At 34.3% G+C, this 12,937-nt stretch overlaps 1 pseudogene; it reads right to left on the bottom strand.

The window, feature by feature from the left end:
• Positions 1–2,364: 2,364 nt before the first annotated feature.
• Positions 2,365–5,367, bottom strand: LOC102983869 (isoleucine--tRNA ligase, mitochondrial-like; annotated as a pseudogene).
• Between the last annotated feature and the right edge of the window lie 7,570 nt (positions 5,368–12,937).

Genomic DNA, 12,937 nt, shown 5'->3' with positions numbered 1-12,937 from the left:
TTTGTCAAATGCTTTTTCCATATCTGTTGATGTGATCAAGTGATTTTTCTTCTTCAACACACAGATGTAGGTTAAAGAATTACATTAATTAATGAATTACATTAATTGATCTTTGAAAGATGGACCAGCTTTGCACAACTGGAATAAATCTCACTTGGTAATGGTGTATAATTATTTTTATACATTGTTGGATTTGATTTACTTATATTTTGTTTAGAGTTCATACATCTATTTTCATAGAGATATTGATTTGCAGTTACCTTATCTTATAATGTCTTTGTCTGGGTTTGGTATTATAGTAATGCTGGCCTCATAGAATAAGTTAGGAAGTATCTCCACTGCCTCTATCTTCTAAAAGAGCTTATAAAGGATTGTTATAATTTCTTCTTTAAATGTTTTGTAGAATTCACCATTGAACACATCTGGATCTGATGCTTTTTTTAATTAATTATTGATTTGATTTAGTTGACAAATATATTTCTATTCAGATTATCTATTTCTACTATGTGAGTTCTGGCAGATCATGTCTTTCAAGAAATTGACCCATTTCATCTAGGCTATTAAATTTGTGGGCACAGAGTTGTTCATAGTTTCTTTTATTATCTTTTTAATTCCCCTCTTTCTGCAATAATGTCCTCACTTTCATTTTTGGTACTAGTATTGGTTTGACCAAAAGTTCATTTGGTTTTTCTGTAGTATCTGACAGAAAAACCCAAACTAACTTTTTGGCCAACCCAATAATTAGTGTCTTCTGCTTTTTTTCCCTTAGATCAAACAAAATACATTGAGTGTCAAAATGCTGCAACAATATGTGAGCATCACTCAGCTGGTTTGGCATCTGTATGCATTGTCCCCACCCCCACCCTTGGACAAGTTTTGATTATGTTATTTTTCCTTTTATTGAAATCAGCAAACCTGAATTTGCTACTGTGGGGAAAGCAGGAAGAAGAGAAAAAAAATGAAGGTTTTTAACCTTCAGAGAGTTCAAAGGTTCAGTCTGAATAAGCACAAAAACTTTTCAGTGTGCTTTTGAATTCCTTAAATTTGAAGAACTGCTCAGAACTGCTAACCTAGTGATTTTGATTCAATTAATCTTGGGTGGGGCCTGAACATCTACATGTTTCAAAATCTTCATAGATGTGTTATGAATCATTGCTCTAAATATTTAATGAATATAAGCAAGTACTTGTATAAAATATGTGTGTGATCACCTATCTAGAAGATATTTGAAATGTAGACTATTTAAGATTAATATACTTAGAGTAAGTACAGGAGGATGATATTTACATAATCAATTTTGTGGTTGTTCCAAAATTTACTATTTACGTCTTTAATTAATCACACCAAAACACTATCTTTAACATTTCTTGTAATAAATTTCTTTAAGAGATTAATTTTGTCTACTTTTTTTATTTGAATTGTCTATATGTCTTTCTATTTTTGAAGTATACTTTTGCTGGATAAACAATTCTTGGTTCACTGGATTTGTTTTTTGTTCTTTTTTTCTTTATTCTTCCAGCACTTCATAGATACTCTTCTACTTTTTCTGATTTACATTATTTTTGACCATATGCCCACAATTACTCTTATTTTGTTCCCCTCTATATTATTTCCCCTTCTGTCTTTTTTAAAGATTTCCTTTATCTTGTTTTCAGTAGTCTGATGATGACGTGGCTTGTTGTGGTTTTCTTTGTGTTTATCCTACTGAAATTTGTTCAGCTTTTTGGGACTTAGATTCGCAGTTTTGTCAAATTTGAAAAATTTCTGCCATATTTTTCCCATTTTTTTCTGTCTTCCTCTTTTGTGGAAAACCATACTGGATGTGCATTGGAGAATTAATATTTTTCTGAACACTTTTTTCTTGCTTTAATTTGGATATTTTCTATTATGGTATCTCCAAGCTTGCTGATCTTTTTTCCTACCATATTTCCCTGCTACTAAGATCATCTGTTTATTTGTTTTAAGTTTTCCAGAGTGTCTTCATTTTCGGACACTATAGAATTTTAAATACTGTGTCAAAAATATTTATGAAATATAAAATATTCTCAGCTTAGCCACATTTGAATGCAAGATAGTCAATATCTATGTCTGAATACGTCCGTGATATGGATATATGATATAATACACCTACATATATATTTTTTCACATGTATATATGCACATTATTCTATCTCTATTTATAGTAGATACTTCTTTTATAATTGTGATTTGATATCCATCCTCCACTATTTACTCTTTCACTCGTTATCTAAATCTTCTATTTCTTTCCATTATAAACAGTCCATTAAACCCCTAGTCAGTACTGTCAGGGTGTTCTTGCTCAGAGAGCTGTTAATAACAAAGTTAAGTACTACTTTCAACCACTTACTTCTGAACACAAGGGCAGAGTTTATCTGATGATGCAGCTGTATACTTCCAACAAGGAGGGTATTTTTCTTTGGTAGTTGGCATGACAATCACTTTATGTGAAAACTCTTCAGAAATATCACCACCTTCTAAACTAATTAGGATTGTGCCTTTAAGCTCAGTTACATCTGCATTTATTGCTCAAGGTTGTTGAGTGAGTAAAGTTGTGTGAGAAGTCATCATTAATTCCTTCAACTGAGGGGTACGAGAAGTCTCCTCAGTTCATTGCCTCTCTACTACCTCAAAAAGCAGGCCAAGTTCCACCACAGTGATAGCCTTGTACTCTGCTGCATTTTTGCCAGAAATGCTTCCAATAAATGAATCTCTCATTGCACATGCACTCTTTACTGCTTCTGCCTATCTTGCTTCTTCCAGTTCTTTATTGTACTATTCTACTCAGTACGAAAAACACTCTTGAGTTCTTTAACATGAGGTATGTGCTAGAATATGTCTTCAGCCATGAGAAAGAGTGAAAGCAAAAAAAATATTACATCCAAAATTTTAGTTGATGCAGTCTGACAAGTTGATTTGATTTAACTTCATTTGAGTTGATTTGAGATCATTTTCATTTTCACAATAAAGCCTAACTTTGATTACACTGAAATAAAAGAGAGTTCAGTGACATAAAATGCTTGTAATAGGTAAACAACTTTTCCAAGATCATATTGTTTATATGACTCAATAATCTTGTTTGCAAAATCCTACACTTAAGTGTAGCATACTGGTCTATGACACATGTATCCTTAGCAGGACTGGAACCAGTTCTGTACTGAAACAAGCCACCCCCTCCCCCACAAAAAAGCACATGGTATTCCTAAACTTGCTAACATCTCTGGCAGCATTAAGAACAGATGAACCAACTGTCACTTTAATGACGACACAAGACTCAACTACCACCAAAGAAGGATATCAGTACTGTAGGGAGGCTCCCTGCTTTTATCTTGTGTTCCACTGATGACAACATTATGATTAATGATATTCTCAAAGATTTAAACATCTATTATCCCTTTCTCCAAGGTTAATTCCTGACAACCACTGTCTTACTAAGTGCTTTTTTCCTTGCTGTCACACATGTTAATCAAAAAAGACTGAAAGCAACCACTAAGCTGGACTTTTCCTCTCAAGTACAAATTGCCTCTTTAGTCAGTACCTGGAAGAACATGAAGCCATGAAAATCTATTAAACCAGATGTTTAAAATATCCTGGCCTAGCACATATTCCAAGGTATCAGGACCACCAATCTGAGATTTGACTTCTTTTGGAAGCAGTTGCTCAGGGGAAGGAGTCTATTAGATATCACTGCTGTGTTGTTCCACTTCTTCAATAATATGATCAATGGTTTGGATGTTGATCAATAATTCATCTTGTGTATTATTACAAAACATAGGAATTTGAACAACTCAATCTCTTTGCCTTGATATATACTAATATAGTTGTGTGTCCATGATTTTGACCATGGCATTAACTCTTGATCTAGGAGGAAATTCCTCCTTTTAAAACAATTCCTTGGCTGTGGTCGTAAAATTAATGTGGTCTGAATATCTTACAAACCCCTGCTTGCAGACATGAGTAACCACTGGTTTCTGAGTCCTCCAGTCATAAGGATAGCTAAATACCAAATAATCCTCTTTCAACAAATGCTTTGCTGCTTGAAACACATTTATTACCGCAACAGTTCCTTCTTTAAGTACAGTCTTTGAAGTTTAGGATCTGAAACATCTGTGAAAATGTCATTCTAATCTAGTGAAAAATTCATTAACAGGTTGTGTTGAAAATCTACACTGTAATCTTCCTTATCATGAATTGGGAATGTGTGAACCAATCCTGTTCGTTTTGTTATGGTCGTATAATTTGAAGATAAAAGAGGAGAGCTTTATCAGGAAATATAGGATGGGTACAAATACCATTTTTCAAAGTTACACTTGAAAATATTGAAATAATTTCAAATATTGTTTCCAAAGTAGAAGCAACAGGTGTTACTTTATCTGCAGGAAATATATAGATATTTCCAGAACTGGAACATTTCTCAATAGTGTACTTGGATTTGGGCACATAGCAAACAACACAACTGGCTGGAAAAGTCCAAGACTGTGTGGTTCAGACTAAAAAAGCTAACAGAAGATAAACTATCTATACGGGATGCCAACTTAGAAAGTTTCAAGTGAGAGATTTTAAATGTGTAGAACAACTGACACACTCAGGATTTTATTCAAGTTCTGCTGAAGCAGAACCTAAGCAGTCCTTGACCAGGGAAACCAAAACACAGGTTTTGTAAAATCGATAAACCAAGCTGTTATCAAACACTTATTAGAAAATTCTCAATTGTTTGGCTTCATATTTTCTACCAAATGTAGAGTAGCAATTATTGCAATCTACCATTACTATCCAAAGACTAAATGCCGATTTCTGTTTCTCATTGGCTGCTTTACCAAATGAACTTTCTAATTTCACGGATGAAAGATTCTGAGCTTTTTCACCAAGTTCTGGTAATACTTTTACTTCAGTGAGTAACCCATTACAATATCATCCTGACACAAAATGTAGTTTGGAAACTGTCATCATAAGATTTCAGCCGGTCATGTCTTTCAAAATCTTATTTAAATCATGTCCTACGTGAAGGTCACCATTTGCATAAGGAGGTCCGTCATGAAGACAAAATTCTGTCATTTCTTTCTCTTTGCCATGAAGTTATGAAAATCTACATTTCTAGAAGTTTCTTCACTTACATTTTCAGCCAATAAAATCTGCTAGATCTCCATGTCTGTGTTGGGCTGCTGGTGGCCCAGCAACTTCAAGGCAAAGGGTATCTACAACAGCAGCTCCATGTTGTCCTATTTGCCTCTATTCAGGTTAGGCAGCTGGCTACTGCCTCCAGTGACTAACCATGGCAAACACCTTATCTTAGTTCCTCACCTTCCCAGGTGACAGGAAAAACAGGGTGGCTCCACAGATTCCCTGCATGCCTGGCTCCCAAGGGCCCAGCTCAAAAGGCACAGTGGGTCACTCAGGCCTCCACTCCAGCACCTGATGCTCAGCTCCTGCCATCTTGGCCCCAGAGAAACTCTGTGGCTGCTACCGGGAACACATGTGCACAGACCACAGAAGGAGCCTGTGGTGATGTTTTTGTTTCAGATATTTTATTTTTTCTCACTAAGTCTCTTATAGTTTCTTTTCATGACTTTATTTAAAGTATTTTGTTTATATTTCCTTCAGAGTTTTGAATATATTTCTAATAGCTGTTTGAAATTCGTGTCTGTTAATTCCATTGTCTCCTCTTTTACGGTATTTCTACCAAAGGGCTGGTGGCTTGGTTATGGATGGAAGCAGAAATGAATGTCTGTGCCTTTAATTTTTAGTTTTAGTTATTAAACTTTTCATGCCACTCTCTATTCCTGTCCTTTAAAAATGTTTCTGGGCTTCCCTGCTGGCGCAGTGGTTGAGAGTACGCCTGCCAATGAAGGGGACACGGGTTCGTGTCCCGGTCCGGGAGGATCCCGCATGCCACGGGGCGGCTGGGCCCGTGAACCATGGCCGCTGAGCCTGCACATCCGGAGCCTGTGCTCCGCAACGGGAGAGGCCACAACAGTGAGAGGCCCGCGTACCGCAAAAACACACACACACACACACACAAAATAAAATAAAAAATAAAAATGTTTCTCTTGCCATTGTTTTTCCATGTAATTCTAATCCATCTATGTATTTTAAACATTTTGTACAGTGTAGATAATTATTTACTAGTTTTGATCTTTTTGTTTTTGCTATCTTTGCTCACATTGACTTGTTTCTCACCTCCTTTTTTTTTGTTTTTCATTATGAACTCACTACCAAAAACGATAGATCAAGCTGAGCTAAATTCATTCAATATGTATCAACCTGATGTCAGTACAGTACAACCTGATATTAATAAGTATCAACCTGATAGTTCTAAAATGAGTCTTAGTAATTTATTAATTCAAACTCACATTTACAGTTTAAAACTCAAATAATTCATTATCTTGTTTAATATTAGGGTAAGTAATATTGTTTCTCAGAGTTAGAAGGAAGTTTTAAGAAATCTTATTGTGAGGGTGAATTGGTCAAATGCAGACCACAGCACAATTAAGGAGTATACAGAGTTTGTCTTTATATATTCTCTTCTCTTTTCTCTCCCCTTGTCCACCTCTGTTTCCCACCATTACCTAGTAATCTCATTTCTACAACATGCTTTTAGTGGACTATCATTCCAAACAGTGATATAATATGACTTTTATCCATAACAAATGTGTAGTGCTTTGCAATTTAAAATATGCCTTCTTATACATTTTGTCTTTTTAGAATTCTCCTCACAACTGAAATAAATATTATTAGCTCCATTTTTAAAATGATAAAACTCAGTTTAAGAGAAGTAAAATGGCTTATCCAAGTTCAGACACTGAAGACTTAGTACTTAAATCAATGTCTTCTAATTCCAAATTCCATGTTATGATAATTTGAATTTTGGTGTTATAAAATTTACCAGTGAACTACCCAGATTGCATGGGGTGTCATCCAGTTTCAATTCTAAGACTAAGTATGGATGTTTTAATCCTTGATAGTGTTAATGAGAAATTAAAATAAAATAGATCATATAGATGATAATACTTAATGATCCTTCATTTATTAAATATTGTGTCCTGTACATGTGCAGGACACTACTAGACAATATAAATTATATGTAATAAAAACATAAATACTATCAAATCAGTAAGACATAATCCCTCATCTCTAGTCCAGATAACCAATGAATAATTCCTTCTCTTTTGGACAATATCTGATGGAATACTATACTATAACCAAACTCAGAGGAAAAAAATGTGGACTAAAATGTCAGTCAATTGATATAAAATATTGATCTAGTTAGTGAACTAAAACAATCCTTTCTGCAGAAACCATACTTACCAGGGTAAATATCTATTTTGAAAACCAGATCAATGTTATAGAGTGTGTAATTTGAACACACAGTAATGAAGGATTGAACAGATTTATGAAGCTTTTCAAGGACCTGAGAGTTAATAATTTACCATCTCACTAAATAATTATTTTACAAATTGTATTTTACTCATCTCTACAAAATATAGCTTTCTGATATTAGACCCTTGAGGATAAACAATGAAACTTCACAATTCAGAATGTCTGTGACAGGCCCAAGCATATGGTTAACATTCAATATTTGCTGAGTTAAATGATGACTAAATGAGTAAAGGAAAGAAGTAATAAATTTTTCTGAAATAGCATGCAATACAAAATTGAAACAAACTAAATTTGGGGCAATATACACAGTCTCTAGTTCTCTATATCTTGTATTTTTAATTTATTCAAAGATCTTCCATAACCCTCTCCACACACACACGTGCAAACACACACACACACAGCAAAAGCAAAAGGTATTTTAAGGTATCTCTGAAATACTTTAAAAACCACAAAAGAGAATATTTGAAAATAACATTTATTGATAATTTTATAATTAGAAATGCAGTACACATCTGTTGTAGGAAATCTGTTATATATCTCACAGAGATAAGAGATGTAAACATTTAAGTATATTTTCTTTTCTTTTTTTTCCTGTTAGTAGGCAGTTTAAAGACAAAATGTGAAGAGGCTAAAAATGAGTTCATTTATATGAGTAAACATGTTTTTGAATGAGTTTGGATTGGATATTGTTAAGCTAATACTATTTAATGGGAATTTTTTAGTTTCATGATACATGAAAACCAGTACAGATATACTGTTTATAAGATTATGATAAATTAATACCAGTTCCACCTGTGTCCTGAAAATCAGTTATGAATAATGATACTAGCCATAGCCTTATGTGTAGCTTGTAAAATAATAGTAAAACTGGCAAAAGCGAGCTTTTATACTGGGTGCTTCTACACCTACCTTTCTGTAAAGTGGGGCCCTGACAGATATGTAACAGTGTCTCTTCTTAAAACCCCATTATATATTGATGAGAACAGATGATTATAGAGAAATGTCTCAAAACTATAAAGTGACTGTATCTGGTATATAGAAGCGAATCAAAAAATAAAGTTGATCCCTGTTTTTTTTTTAACGTATTTATTGGAGTATAATTGCTTTACTAAGGTATGTTAGTTTCTGCTTTATAACAAAGTGAATTAGCTATACATATACATATATCCCCATCACCTACCTCTTGCATCTCCTTCTGAAACTCCCTATCCCAACCCCCTAGGTGGTAACAAAGCACACATCTGATCTCCCTGGGCTATGCGGCTGCTTCCCACTAGCTATATATTTTATAGTTGATAGTATATATTGGTCCATGCCACTCTCTCACGTCATTCCATTTTACCATTCCCCTCCCCATGTCCTCAAGTCCATTCTCTACATCTGCATCTTTATTCCTGTCCTGCCCCTTCATAAACATTTTTTTAGATTCCATATATATTTGTTAGCATATGGTATTTATTTTTCTCTTTCTGACTTACTTCACTCTGTATGACAGACTATAAGACCTCACTACAAATAACTCAATTTTGTTTCTTTTACTGGCAAAGTAATATTCCATTGTATATATGTGCCACATCTTCTTTATCCATTCATTTGTGGATGGAAATTTAGGTTGTTTCCATGTCCTGGCTATTGTAAATAGAGCAGCAATGAACATTGTGGTACATGACTCTTTTTGAATAATGGTTTTCTCAGGGCATATGCCCAGCAGTGGGATTCCTGCGTCATATGGTAGCTCTATTTTTAGTTTTTTAAGGAACATCCATACTGTTCTCCATAGGGGCTGTATCAATTTACATTCCCACCAACAGTGCAAGAGGGTTCCCTTTTCTCCACACTCTCTCCAGCATTTATTGTTTGTAGATTTTTTGATGATGGCCATTCTGACTGGAGTGAAGTGATATGTCACTGTAGCTTTGATTTGCATTTCTCTAATGATTAGTGATGTTGAGCATTCTTTCATGCGTGTGTTGGCAATCTGTATATCTTCTTTGGAGAAATGTCAGTTTAAGTCTTCTGCCCATTTCTGGATTGGGTTGTTTGATTTTTGATATTGAGCTTCATGAATTGCTTGTAAATTTTGGAGATAAATCCTTTGTCAGTTGCTACATTTGCAAATATTTTCTCCCATTCTGAGGGTTGTCTTTTCATCTTCTTTATGGTTTCCTTTGCTGTGCAAAAGCTTTTAAGTTTCATTAGGTCCCATTTCTTCTTGTTTTTATTTCCATTTCTCTAGGAGGTGGGTAAAAAAGGATCTTGCTGTGATTCATGTCATAGAGTGTTCTGCCTATGTTTTCCTCTAAGAGATTTACAGTGTCTGACCTTACATTTAGGTCTTTAATACATTTTGAGTTTATTTTTTTTTTTGTATGGTGTTAGGGAGTGTTCTAATTTCATTCTTTTACATGTAGCTGTCCAGTTGTCCCAGCAGCACTTATTGAAGAGGCAGTCTTTTCTCCATTGTATATATTTATCTACTTTATCAAAGATAAGGTGACCATATGTGTGTGGGTTTCTCTCTGGGTTTTCTCTCCTGTTCCATTGATCTATATTTCTGTTTTTGTGCCACTACCATACTGTCTTGATTACTGTATCTTTGTAGTATAGTCTGAAGTCAAGAGCCTGATTCCTCTAGCTCCGTTCGGTTTCTCAGGATTGCTTTGGCTATTCGGGGTCTTCTGTGTTTCCATACAAATTTTGAAATTGTTTCTTCTAGTTCTGTGAAAAATGCCATTGGTAGTTTCATAGGGATTGCACTAAATCTGTAGACTGCTTTGGTTAGTATAGTCATTTTCACAATGTTAATTCTTCCAATCCAAGAACACGGTATATCTCTCCAACTGTTTGTATCATCTTTACTTTCTCTCATCACTGTCTTATAGTTTTCTGCATACAAGTCTTTTGTCTCCCTAGGCAGGTTTACTCCTAGGTATTTTATTATTTTTGTTGATATGGTAAATGGGAGTGTTTTCTTAATTTCACTCTCAGATTTTTCATCATTAGTTTAGAGGAGTACAAGGGATTTCTGTGCATTAATTTTGTATCCTGCTACTTTACCAAATTCATTGATTAGCTCTGATAGTTTTCTGGTAGTGTCTTTAGGATTCTTTATGTATAGTATCATGTCATCTGCAAACAGTGACAGCTTTACTTCTTCTTTTTCGATTTTGATTCCTTTTATTTATTTTTCTTCTATGATTTCTGTGGCTAATACTTCCAAAACTATGCTGAATAATAGTGGTGAAAGTGGGTAACCTTGCCTTGCTCCTGATCTTACTGGAAAAGTTTTCAGTTTTTCACCATTGAGAACAATGTTGGCTGTGGATTGGTCTTATATGGCCTTTATTATGTTGAGGTAAGTTCCCTCCATGCCTAGTTTCTGTAAGGTTTTTATCATAAATTGGTGTTGAATTTTGTGGAATGCTTTTTCATCATCTATTGAGAAGATCATATGGTTTTTCTCCTTCAGTTTGTTAATATGGTGTTTCACATTGATTTATTTGCATATATTGAAGAATCCTTGCATTCCTGGGATAAACCCCACTTGATCAAGTGTATGATCCTTTTAATGTGCTGTTGGATTCTGTTTTCTAATATTTTGTTGAGGATTTTTACATCTGTGTTCATCAGTGATATTGGCCTGTAGTTTTCTTTCTTTGTGACTTCTTTGTTTCATTTTGATATCAAGGTGATGGTGGCCTTGTAGAATGAGTTTGGGAGTGTTCCTCCCTCTGCTATATTTTGGAAGAGTTTGAGAAGGATAATTGTTAGTTTCTTCTCTAAATGTTTGATAGAATTCGCCTATGAAGCCATCTGGTTCTGGGCTTTTGTTTGTTAGAAGAGTTTTAATCACAGTCTCAATTTCAGTGCTTGTGATTGGTCTGTTTATATTTTCTATTTCTTCCTGGTTCAGTCTTGGAAGACTGTGCTTTTCTAATAATGTGTCCATTTCCTCCACATTGTCCATTTTATTGGTATATAGTTGCTTGCACTAATCTCTCATGATCCTTTATATTTCTGTAGTGCCTGTTGTTCTCCTTCTTCATTTTGAATACTATTGATTTGAGTCTTCACCCTTTTTTTCTTGATGAGTCTGGCTAATGGTGTATCAATTTTGTTTATCTTCTCAAAGAACCAGCTTTTAGTTTTATTGATCTTTGCTATTGTTTTCTTCATTTCTTTTTCATTTATTTCTGATCTGATCTTTATGGTTTCTTTCCTTCTGCTAACTTTGTTTTTTTGTTGTTGTTCTTCTTCTTCTTTAATTGCTTTAGTTGTAAGGTTAGGTTGTTTACTTGAGATATTTCTTGTTTCTTGAGATAGGATGGTATTGCTATAATCTTCCCTCTTAGAACTGCTGTTGCTACATCCCATAGGTTTTGGGTTGTCATGTTTTCATTGTCATTTGCTTCTAGGTATTTTTTGATTTGCTCTTTGATTTCTTAAATGATCTCTTGGTGATTAAGTAGTGTACTATTTAGCCTCCATGTATTTATATTTTTATAGATTTTTTCTATAATTGATATCTAGTCAGTCTCATAGCATTGTGATCAGAAAAGATACTTGATATCAATTTTCTTAAATTTACCAAGGCTTGATTTGCGACCCAACATATGATCCATCCCGCAGAACAATCCATGAGCAGTTGAGAAGAAAATATATTCTGTTGTTTTGGGATGGAATGTCCTATAAGTATCAATTAAGTCTGTCTTGTTTAATACGTTATTTAAAGCTTCTGTTTCCTTATTTATTTTCATTTTGGATTATCTGTCCATTGGTGAAAGTGAGATGTTAAAGTCCCCTACTATGATCGTGTTACTGTTGATTTCCCCTTTTATGGCTGTTAGCATTTGCCTTATGTATTGATGTGCTCCTAATTTGGGTGCATAAATATTTACAATTGTTATATCTTATTCTTGGATTGACCCCTTGATCATTATGTAGTGTCCTTTATCTCTTGTAATTGTCTTTGTTTTAAAGTCTATTTTGTCTGATATGAGAATTGCTACTCCAGCTTTCTTTTGATTACCATTTGCATGGAATATCTTTTTCCATCCCCTCATTTTCAGTCTGTATGTGTCCCTAAGTCCAAAGTGGGTCTGTTGTAGAAAGCATATATATGAGTCTTAGCATTTGTTGTAAAGCTGGTTTGGTGCAACTGAATTCTCTTAGCTTTTGCTTCTGTAAATGTTTTAATCTCTCCATCAAATGTGAATGAGATCCTGTGGGGTAGAGTAATCTTGGTTGTATGTTTTCCCTTTCATCACTTTAAACATCTCCTGCCACTCCCTTCTGGCTTGCAGAGTTTCTGCCAAAAAATCAGCTGTTAACCTTATGGGTATTCCCTTGTATGTTATTTGTTGTTTTTCCCTTACTGCTTTTAATATTTTTTCTTTGTATTTAATTTTTGATAGTTTTATTAATATGTGTCTTGGTGAGTTTCTCCTTGGATTTATCCTCTGCACTTCCTGGACTTGATTAACTATTTATTTTCCCATATTAGGGAAGTTTTCAACTATATTCTCTTCAAATATTGTCTCAG

Source organism: Physeter macrocephalus, chromosome 15 (assembly GCF_002837175.3).
Source record: "Physeter macrocephalus isolate SW-GA chromosome 15, ASM283717v5, whole genome shotgun sequence".
NCBI lineage: Eukaryota > Metazoa > Chordata > Mammalia > Artiodactyla > Physeteridae > Physeter > Physeter macrocephalus.
Note: the sequence above shows the minus strand (reverse complement) of the source record. Positions and strands in the feature narration are given on the sequence as shown.